Genomic DNA, 8,828 nt, shown 5'->3' with positions numbered 1-8,828 from the left:
GTATGATCTAATGATTCTTTGGATTTCCTCAGTGTCTGTTGTCATAGCCCACTTTTCATTTTTAATTTTATTAGTTTGGATACTCTCCCTCTGTCTTTTGGGTAGTTTGGCTAAGGGTTTGTCTTCTTGATAATTTTCTCAAAAAAAGTTCTTGGTTTTGGTAATCCTCTGTATCGTTTTTTGTTTCTAGGTTATTGATTTTAGCCCCGAGTTCTATTATTTCCTGCTGTGGACTCCTCCTAATTGTGTTTGCTTCCTTTTTATCTAGTGTTTTCAGGTGAGCTGTTAAGTTGCTAGTCTTATATCTCTCCTCTTTCTTTATGAAGAAACCGGATGCTATGAACTTTCCTCCCAGTACTGCTTTCATTGTGTCCCATGAGTTTTGGTATGTTGTTTCTTCATTTCCATTGAATTCTAACAACACTTTAATTTTTTTTATTTCCTCCCTGACCCCTTGGTCATTAAGTAGAGAGCTGTTCAATTTCCATGAGTTTGTAGCCATTCTATTGTTTCTGTTGTTGTTAATGTCTAGTTTTAATCTATGATGGTCTGATAGAATACAAGGTGTTGTTTCAATTTTCTTGTAGATGTTGAGACTTGCATTCTATTTGAGTATGTGGTCAAAGTTTGAGAAGGTTCCTAGAGGTGCTGAGAAGAAGTGTGGTGTGTGTGTGTGTGTGTGTGTGTGTGTGTGTGTGTGTTTGGATGGAATGTTCTGCAGGATATCTGTTAGGTCTAATTGACTAACAGTGTTGGTTAGTTTCCTTCTTTCACTGTTTTGTTTCTGTCTTGTTGATATGTTCACTGGTGAGAGAGGTGTATTGAAGTTTCCTACTAGCAACCTGTGGTGTTCAATGTGTGATGTAAGCGTCAGTAATGTTTCTTTCACAGATTTGGGTGCACTTTCATTTGGAGCATATATGTTCAGAATTGAGACATCACCTTGGTTGATTTTACTTTGATGAGTATGAAATGCCCTTTACAATCTCTTTTGATTAATTTTTGTTGAAGATATATTTTATTAGATATTAGAATATCTATGCCAGCATTCTTTCAGTTTGCAATTGCAGGAAAGTTTCCCAGCCCTTTATTCTGAGATAACATCCATCATTACTGGTGAGTTGTGTTTCTTGTTGCAAGAGGATGATGGGTTCTGTTTACTAATCCATTTGTTAGTTTGTGCCTTTTTATTGGTGAATTGAGGCCATTGATGTTGGGAGATATTAATTACCACTGGTTGTTAATTCCTGTTATTTTCATGTTTGTGGTGGTTGAGTGTGTGAGTGCTTCCTTTCTTTTGGTTTTGCAGCTGTGGAGCTATTTTCTTCTTGTATTGTCCTGAGTGTAGTTAGCCTCCTTGTGTTGTAGTTTTTCTTCTAGTATCTTTTGTAGGGATGGTTTGTGGCTAGGTTCTCTTTAAACTTGGTTTTGTCATGGAATATCTTGTTTTTTTCCATCCATGGTAATTGAAAGTTTTGCTGGGTATAGTAGTATGGGTTGACATCTGTGCTCTATTTATATCCTCATGACATCTTTTCAGACTCTTCTGGCTTTATTAGTCTCCATTGATAAGTGGGGCATGATTCTAATGGGTTTGCCTTTGTATGTGGTTGGTCCTTTTACCCCAGCTTTAAATATTCTTTCTTTATTCTGTAAGTTTAATGTTTTGATTATTATAGGATGTGAGGATTTTCTTTTTTATTCAATCTATTTGGCATTCTGTAGGCTTTCTTGTATGCTTATAGGCATTTCTTATATTAGGTTGGGAATTTTTCTTCTATAATTTGGTTGAAAATATTTTCTGAGCCTTGGAGCTTGGATTCTTCCCGTTCGTCTTTTTCTATTATTCTAAAGTTTGGTCTTTACATATTTCCCCATATTTCTTGGCTTTTTTGTATCAGGAACTTTTTAGATTTAACACTTTCTTTGACTGATGTATCGGTTTCTTCAGTCATATCTTCTATTCCTGAAATTCTGTCTCCCATTCCTTGAATTCTGTTATTGATGCTTGTGGTATCTGTAGTTGTTCTTTTCCCCTATGTTTTTCATCTCCCGTATTTGCTTTGATTGTGTTTTCTTTATTGCTTCTATTTCCATTTGTAGGTCTTGGACAGTTTTATTCATTTCCTTCTCCCATCTGGTTTTGTTTTCCTGTATTGTTTAAGGGATTTATTCAATCCTTTCACCTGTTTGATTGTATTTTCCTCCAGATCTTTTAGGGATTCATTTTCTTCTTTTAAGGCCTTTATCTTTTTAAAACCTCAGATTTAAGATCCTTTCCTGGTGTTCCTGGTTTGATAGTATCCTCATGGCTTGCTCTGGTAGGATAGCTGGGTTTAGGTGGTATCATATGGCCCAGAGTTTTGTTGCTGCTGTTCTTGTGTTGACCTCTAGCTATTTGCTTGACTCTGTTATTAGCAGGCCTGGTATTCTCTTATGGTAGTGGATCTCTGGAGTTTCAGGGAGAGCTCATAGTCTCAGATGGCCACAGTCCTCTGGTTTTTCTGGCTCCCTAATCACTGATAGTCTTCAAGGCCTCAGATTGGAGTGGGACTTAGGAAATGGAGCAGGTCTGGGAACTGAGGTGTGGGGTAATCAGGGAATTTGAGCAAGACCTGCCTACTGTTGCCAGTGGGCACTGGCAAGCCAGTAGATGGTGGCAGATCCTCACTTGCTGCTCCCTGATCCCTACTGAGATCTGGGTAATGCATGTTTATTTAGACAATGGAGACAACAGTAGGAGCCACAATACTGCTATGCAGCATCTTTAGAGAAAACAGGGAACATCATTTTTTATTTTTAATTAATTTATTTGTTTACAATTTATTCACTTTATATCCTAATTGTAGCCCCTCACTCATTTTTTTCCCAGTCTCACCCTTCACCTCTTTCCCTCCTCCCCCTCCCCATATTCACCTCTCCTAGTCCACTGAAATGGGGAGTCCTCCACCCCTGCTGTCTGACCCTAGCCTATCAAGTCTCATCAGGACTGCCTGGAATCTTTTCCTCTGTGGACTTGCAAGGTCACACCATAAGGAAGAAGTGATGAAAAACCAGAAACAGACACCTCCTGCTCCTCTTAATTAGGGACCTACATGGAGACTGAGCCGCCTATGTGCTACATCTGAGCAGGGGCTCCAGGTCCTCTCCGTTCATGGTCCTTGGTTGGTGCATCAGTCTCTACATGCCCCACCCTTGGCCCAGAATTTTTGGTTTATGAACACCAATAAAACAGATATCACACACTATAATCCAACATTGGGTGGTTATGCACCAACATTCTATATGTCAGTTAGAATTCATGAAATATAAGGTTATGAATTTATTTCTCCCTTATTTTTTAATAGAATTTCTGTCTGGTCTTAATAAGATTATGTAGAACTTGGGAACAAAGATGCATCCCAGCATCTCTGAACTGGAAGCCAAATGGAAAAACTCACCACAGCCACCATGACAGGGAGGAAAGTAATCCAGAAACTGCAGAATCCCAGCATGCTGAATGTCAAGAACATGGCTCCATTGAATGTGTCAGGCAGGTTCCTGGCCATGAAAGCCACAGTGAAGCTTCCCAGGGCCAGGCAGCCCAAGTATCCCAGGACACAATAAAATGCAACAACTGAACCCTTGTGGCAGACAATGAGGATGTGGCCATGCTCAGAGTGTGCATCAATATCAACATAGGGAGGAGACACTCCTACACAGATTGAACAGAGAATAATTTTGACGAGGGTACGGAGGGGGATGATATAGTTAAAAGCCCCTGAAACCAGAAAGGACCTCATCCTCTTTCCATGAGCTGTGACTTTGAAAGCCAGAACCACAGTGATTGTTTTTGCCAACTTAGTGAAAATAGCCACAGTGAATATAATTCCAAATGTGATTTGCTTCAGGAGACAGATGATAGAATTTGGATGACCAATGAAGAGCAAGGAACAGAGGAATCAGAACATGAGTGACATGAGTAAGATGTAGCTCAGAGTGGGGTTATTGGCCTTCACAATGGCAGTTTCATTGTGTTTCAAAAATACTGCAAGAACCAGAGCTGTAAATGCAGAGAAGCACAAGGTCACTAAGGCCAGAGCCACCCCCAAGGGGTCTTCATAGGTCAAAAAGATCACAGCTTTGTGCATGCAGTGGCTCTGCTCTGTGTTGGCATACTGGCCTTCTGAACATTTCACACATTGATCCATATCTGAGAGAGAAAACAAAGATTTGTTAGTGCATCTTCTACATTTTTATTGCCAAAACATTTCAAATAAATCTGTCAGAGAAGCTTTGCAATATCTGCATTTTGTTTTACAGATTGATAAATTAACAAAAGCTAAATTAATTAACTACCATGTGGCCAAGTGTGTTTTAAAATTACCAAGCCCATATAATCAGTGCCTCCTGAGTTCTTGAACATTTAATTCCTTATGTCCTTATGAGAGATGAGACAGTTTTCTACTGGCACAAGATTTTGATAGGCTTTCTAGTTCTAATTCAGCAGCTCACATACAATGACAAAGAAGGAATAGTAAAAAACAATCATTAGGTTGTGTGTGTGTGCATTTATATTTTGTGTCCACGTAAAGTAACAGATGAGCTCATAAATTTGGTAATAATTTGCTTTATATGGTGGAGGTAGGAACATGAGTGTGAAAATTGAAAGTTATATAAATATGATATTTATGTTTGAAAACTAAAACTTAAATGTATACATATATCCTTATTTGGTAATACAAAATGTTCTCTTGAGACTTGTACATGAGAAGCACTAACACTATCAATGACAATACAAACCCTTGTACAGACTGAGCACTACAAAGTTCCACATCTTGATTCCATCTTCCTGGGAAGCATCCAGCCCCTTCCTACTTCCCTCATTTCCATCTCTATGAGACACAGATTTTGTGAATATACTCCAAGGTAAAATATATCTTGATAAATAGCATGAGAAAAATAAAACCAGAACCCTCAAGCAACAGTGTTAACAGACTTTTGTGTCGATAAACTACCCCATTCACAATATGTAATTGCCAAATGGCTACAGTGGGAAATGTGATGGCAAGTGTGCTGAATGAATAGATACTTGCAGAGAGATATGATGTACTTCCAGGATTTTAAGTCTTTTCAACTAGAACAATGCACTTTTGGACAGCTGCAAGTAATTACTTGGCTTAAAGAGCTGAAAAGTTGGTTCGTCTGTAAAGAGAATGTTCTTCCTCTGCTCAGGTGAGTTCAATTCTTGACACCTATGTCAGGTGTTTCACCACAACCTTTAACTACAACTATAGGGTTCTTAGTTGTCAAACAACTGCACGTGTCCTTGACCTCACATACCCTCACACCTCATACATATAATTAAAGCAACAATAAAATATATTTGTGCAATTTCTGTGATATTTTTGATGCAATTACCATTTATTCTTTTCTAATGTTAATTTTAATTTTTATATTAATTACATTTCTTCATTTTGTATCCAAGCTGTAGCCCCCTCCTTCATTCCCTTTTTATGTCTTCATACAGATGTTTCTGCACACCATGTACGTACAGGAAAATACAGCATCAGACCCACTGGATAAAAAAATTATTACAGTCTGTCTAATCATTTTGGAGTACTTTGAAGTGCATAGATGTCAGAAGCCAATATCTAGGATTTGTTTACATCCTCCTACTACATAGGTCCTGGGAATAAACTCCAGTCTTCAGTCTTAAAGTCAAATGTTTTAAATGTTGAACCATCAAACATGTCCTTTTCCAAAAATGTCTTTTAAGAACTAACATTTGATTATGTAAGACGACAGGCAAAAGCAGAAAAACATTGAATTGGCCATTTCATTTACCCAACCGTAAATATATACCCATTTGATATTTGCTCTCTTGGCGGCAATAAAATTTGAGTATTTTTGATTAATTGCTTTCCGTACAAAATCATTCTGATGTATTCTGACATTATTAATTGGGTACTGTACATTAAAAGTTAGAACATAAGACTCCTCATATTTTCTACATCATCTGTGAAGATGAATCCCAACCTTCCTAGATTCAAATCACATTTGAAAATGGGCTAGCTATTACAAGTAATCCCTCTCATATTTGGCAGTGTCTGATGATTTTACCAAGTAAATTTTGATCTCTACATTAAGGTTTCCAGCGCCCTCATTACACAGTCCAGTGGGTCTGATGCCGTATTTTCCTGTACGTACATGGTGTGCAGAAACATCTGTATAAAGACATAAAAATATACAAAAAGAATAAATTTTTAAAGATTCATGACTGAAATGTTTTCTACATGTAGTTTTAGAGGAGATTAATCACAATGATATTGTGTTGAGATCCCATTTCACTTTCATTATGAAAACTGCTTGAGAAAATATGGTCTGACATAAATTTTCAATAAAACAAAATTTAGGTCTACACATAAGTTTTGTGGGCTTTTGGGGGGTGTTAGGGTATTTTTAATGTTTGCATTCTTATAAAGACTAATGTAGAAAATGGTAGAGCTTATTTTGCAGTTGCCTTTTATGCTCCTTCAGCATCCCAGCGTGGGTGGGAGAGGAGCGGCAATGTGAAGGATTGACCACAGCAGCAAACACTCACTTGTCTCATTAGACATTTCACTTTCTTAGCAAGGGCCACAATCAAAACAACAGGCTGCCATTCCCTCCTGCCACAGTTTTCTGAACCCAGGACCACAGTCTCCACTACAGACAGAGGGTAGCATCTGAGAGAAATAACATACATGCTGATATCAGGAAGTTTCCATCTTCTTCCATTACTATACTATATTTAGCGTGTTCAGCTATCAATCAGCTTATTTTATATACAGAAAGTGAGATACCCAGATGTCACTTAGTATTTTGTATAATGCCAAACATGAATATATGATAACAAACTGATGAAAAGTTGAGTTCTTTACCAAATCCTAGAAATTCAAAAGGAAGAACTTTTGATGTGCTGGGTTTTTAGTTAATTTTCATCAAGCTGACACAAAATACAGTAAAAACACAGGGAAGATGGAGGGAACCTTAATTTAGAAATTCTCACTATCTGACTAGCCTGTCTTCACATCTGTGAGGCATGTTCTCAGTTGGTAGTTGATGTAGGAGTGCCCAGTCTACTATGGGCAGTGCTGGCCCTCGGCAGGAGGGTATGAGAAATCACGCAGAGCAAGACAGTTAGCAGCGCTCCTTCAGGGTCTCTGCTTTAGTTTCAGTCTCCAAATTCCTGCCTTGTCTTCCCTTGACTATAACCCTTGTGCCAAGTCAACACTTCTTGCTCACTTTGCTTTTGGCCAGTGTTTAATCACAGCCACAACATAACAATATACGACTAAAGGACATCTGAATATACACATCCCATCTATGTTCATGAAAGGGATTGTTCTCACATTTTCTTTTTTTAATTCCATTTCATTACAATGTTCCCCTTTATTTTTATAGAAGGCTTTTGTTCAGGGTTATAAATACCATTTTCCCTCATAGGTATAACAAAATAATGTTTGTTTTTGTTTGTTTGTTTGTTTGTTTGTTTCATTAAACCAATCTTGTTGCCTTTGCCTTTTAATTAGACAATGTAATCATTAAAATTAAATTATTATTATTATTATCATTATACTACAGTTTATTCAGTTGGTATCCCAGCTATAGCCTCCCCCCAATCCCCTCGCAATTCCACCCTCCCTCACTTATCTCTGCTCATGCCTCTCCCCAAGTCCACTGATAGGGAAGGTCCTCCTCCCCTTCCCTCTGACCCTAGCCCATCAGGTCTCATCAGGACTGGCTGCGCTGTCTTCATCTGTGCCTGGTAAAGCTGCTCCTTCCTCCTGGAGAGGTGATCAAAGAACTAGCCATTGAGTTCATGTCAGAGAGAGACTCTGTGGCTTTTTATTGGAGAGTTGAGTTCAATTTGTTGATAGATAGTAGTGGCCTATGAACGTTAGTTCCTTTTATTGTGGAGTTGGTGGTCTTACTGTGTGTTAATGCTTGTTTTCTCTCTTTTTTTGTTGTGAAGTCATTTATTTCCTGTGTTTCTTTGGCTGTAGTTGTTTTTGTTGGATTAGAGTTTTCCTTGTAGTATCTTCTGTTTGGCTGGGTTGTTGTGTAGATATTGTTCAAGTTCATTGTTGTCATGGAATATTTTTTTTCCATCTATGTTGATTGAAAGCTTTGCAGGGTATAGTAGTCTGGGTTGGCATCTGTGGTCCCTTAGAGTCTGCATGACATCTGCCCAGGCCCTTCCGGCTGGGCAGAACTATGGCTTTCATAGTTTCTGTTGAGAAGTCTGGTATGATTCTGATAGGTCTACCTTTATATGTTACTTGGCCTTCTTCCCTTGCTACTTTTAATATTTCTCTTTGCTCTATAGATGTAGTGTTTTGACTATTATGTGATGTGAGGAATTTCTTTTCTGGTCTAGTCTATTTGGTGTTCTCTAGCCCTCTTGTATGTTAATGAACATCTCTTTCTTTAAGTTGGGAAAGTTTTCTTATATGATTTTCTTTTTTTTAATTTTTTATTAATTACACTTTATTCATTTTGTATCCCCCCATAAGCCCCTCCCTCCTACCCTCCCAATCCCATCCTCCCTCCCCTTTCTGCATGCATGCCCCTCCCCAAGTCCACTGATAGGGGAGGTTCTCCTCTCCTTTCTGATCTTAGTCTATCAGTTCTCATCAAAAGTGGCTGCATTGTCCTCTACTGTGGCCTGGTAAGGCTGCTCCCCACTCGGGGAGGTGATCAACGAGCAGGCCAATCAGATTATGTCAGAGGCATTCCCTCTTTCCATTACTATGTAACCCACTTGGACACTGAACTGCCATGGGCTACATCTGTGCAGGGGTTCT

The 8,828-nt window shown here is 38.5% G+C and overlaps 1 pseudogene; it reads right to left on the bottom strand.

Moving 5' to 3' along the window:
- Positions 1-3,333: 3,333 nt before the first annotated feature.
- LOC129677715 (vomeronasal type-2 receptor 116-like) lies at positions 3,334-6,707 on the bottom strand (annotated as a pseudogene).
- Between the last annotated feature and the right edge of the window lie 2,121 nt (positions 6,708-8,828).

The sequence above is a fragment of the Psammomys obesus genome, unplaced genomic scaffold, assembly GCF_907164565.1.
Source record: "Psammomys obesus unplaced genomic scaffold, mPsaObe1.curated_primary_1811, whole genome shotgun sequence".
In the NCBI taxonomy this organism is placed as follows: domain Eukaryota; kingdom Metazoa; phylum Chordata; class Mammalia; order Rodentia; family Muridae; genus Psammomys; species Psammomys obesus.
The sequence above is the reverse complement of the archived record's forward strand: the minus strand, read 5'-3'. Positions and strand labels throughout refer to the sequence as shown.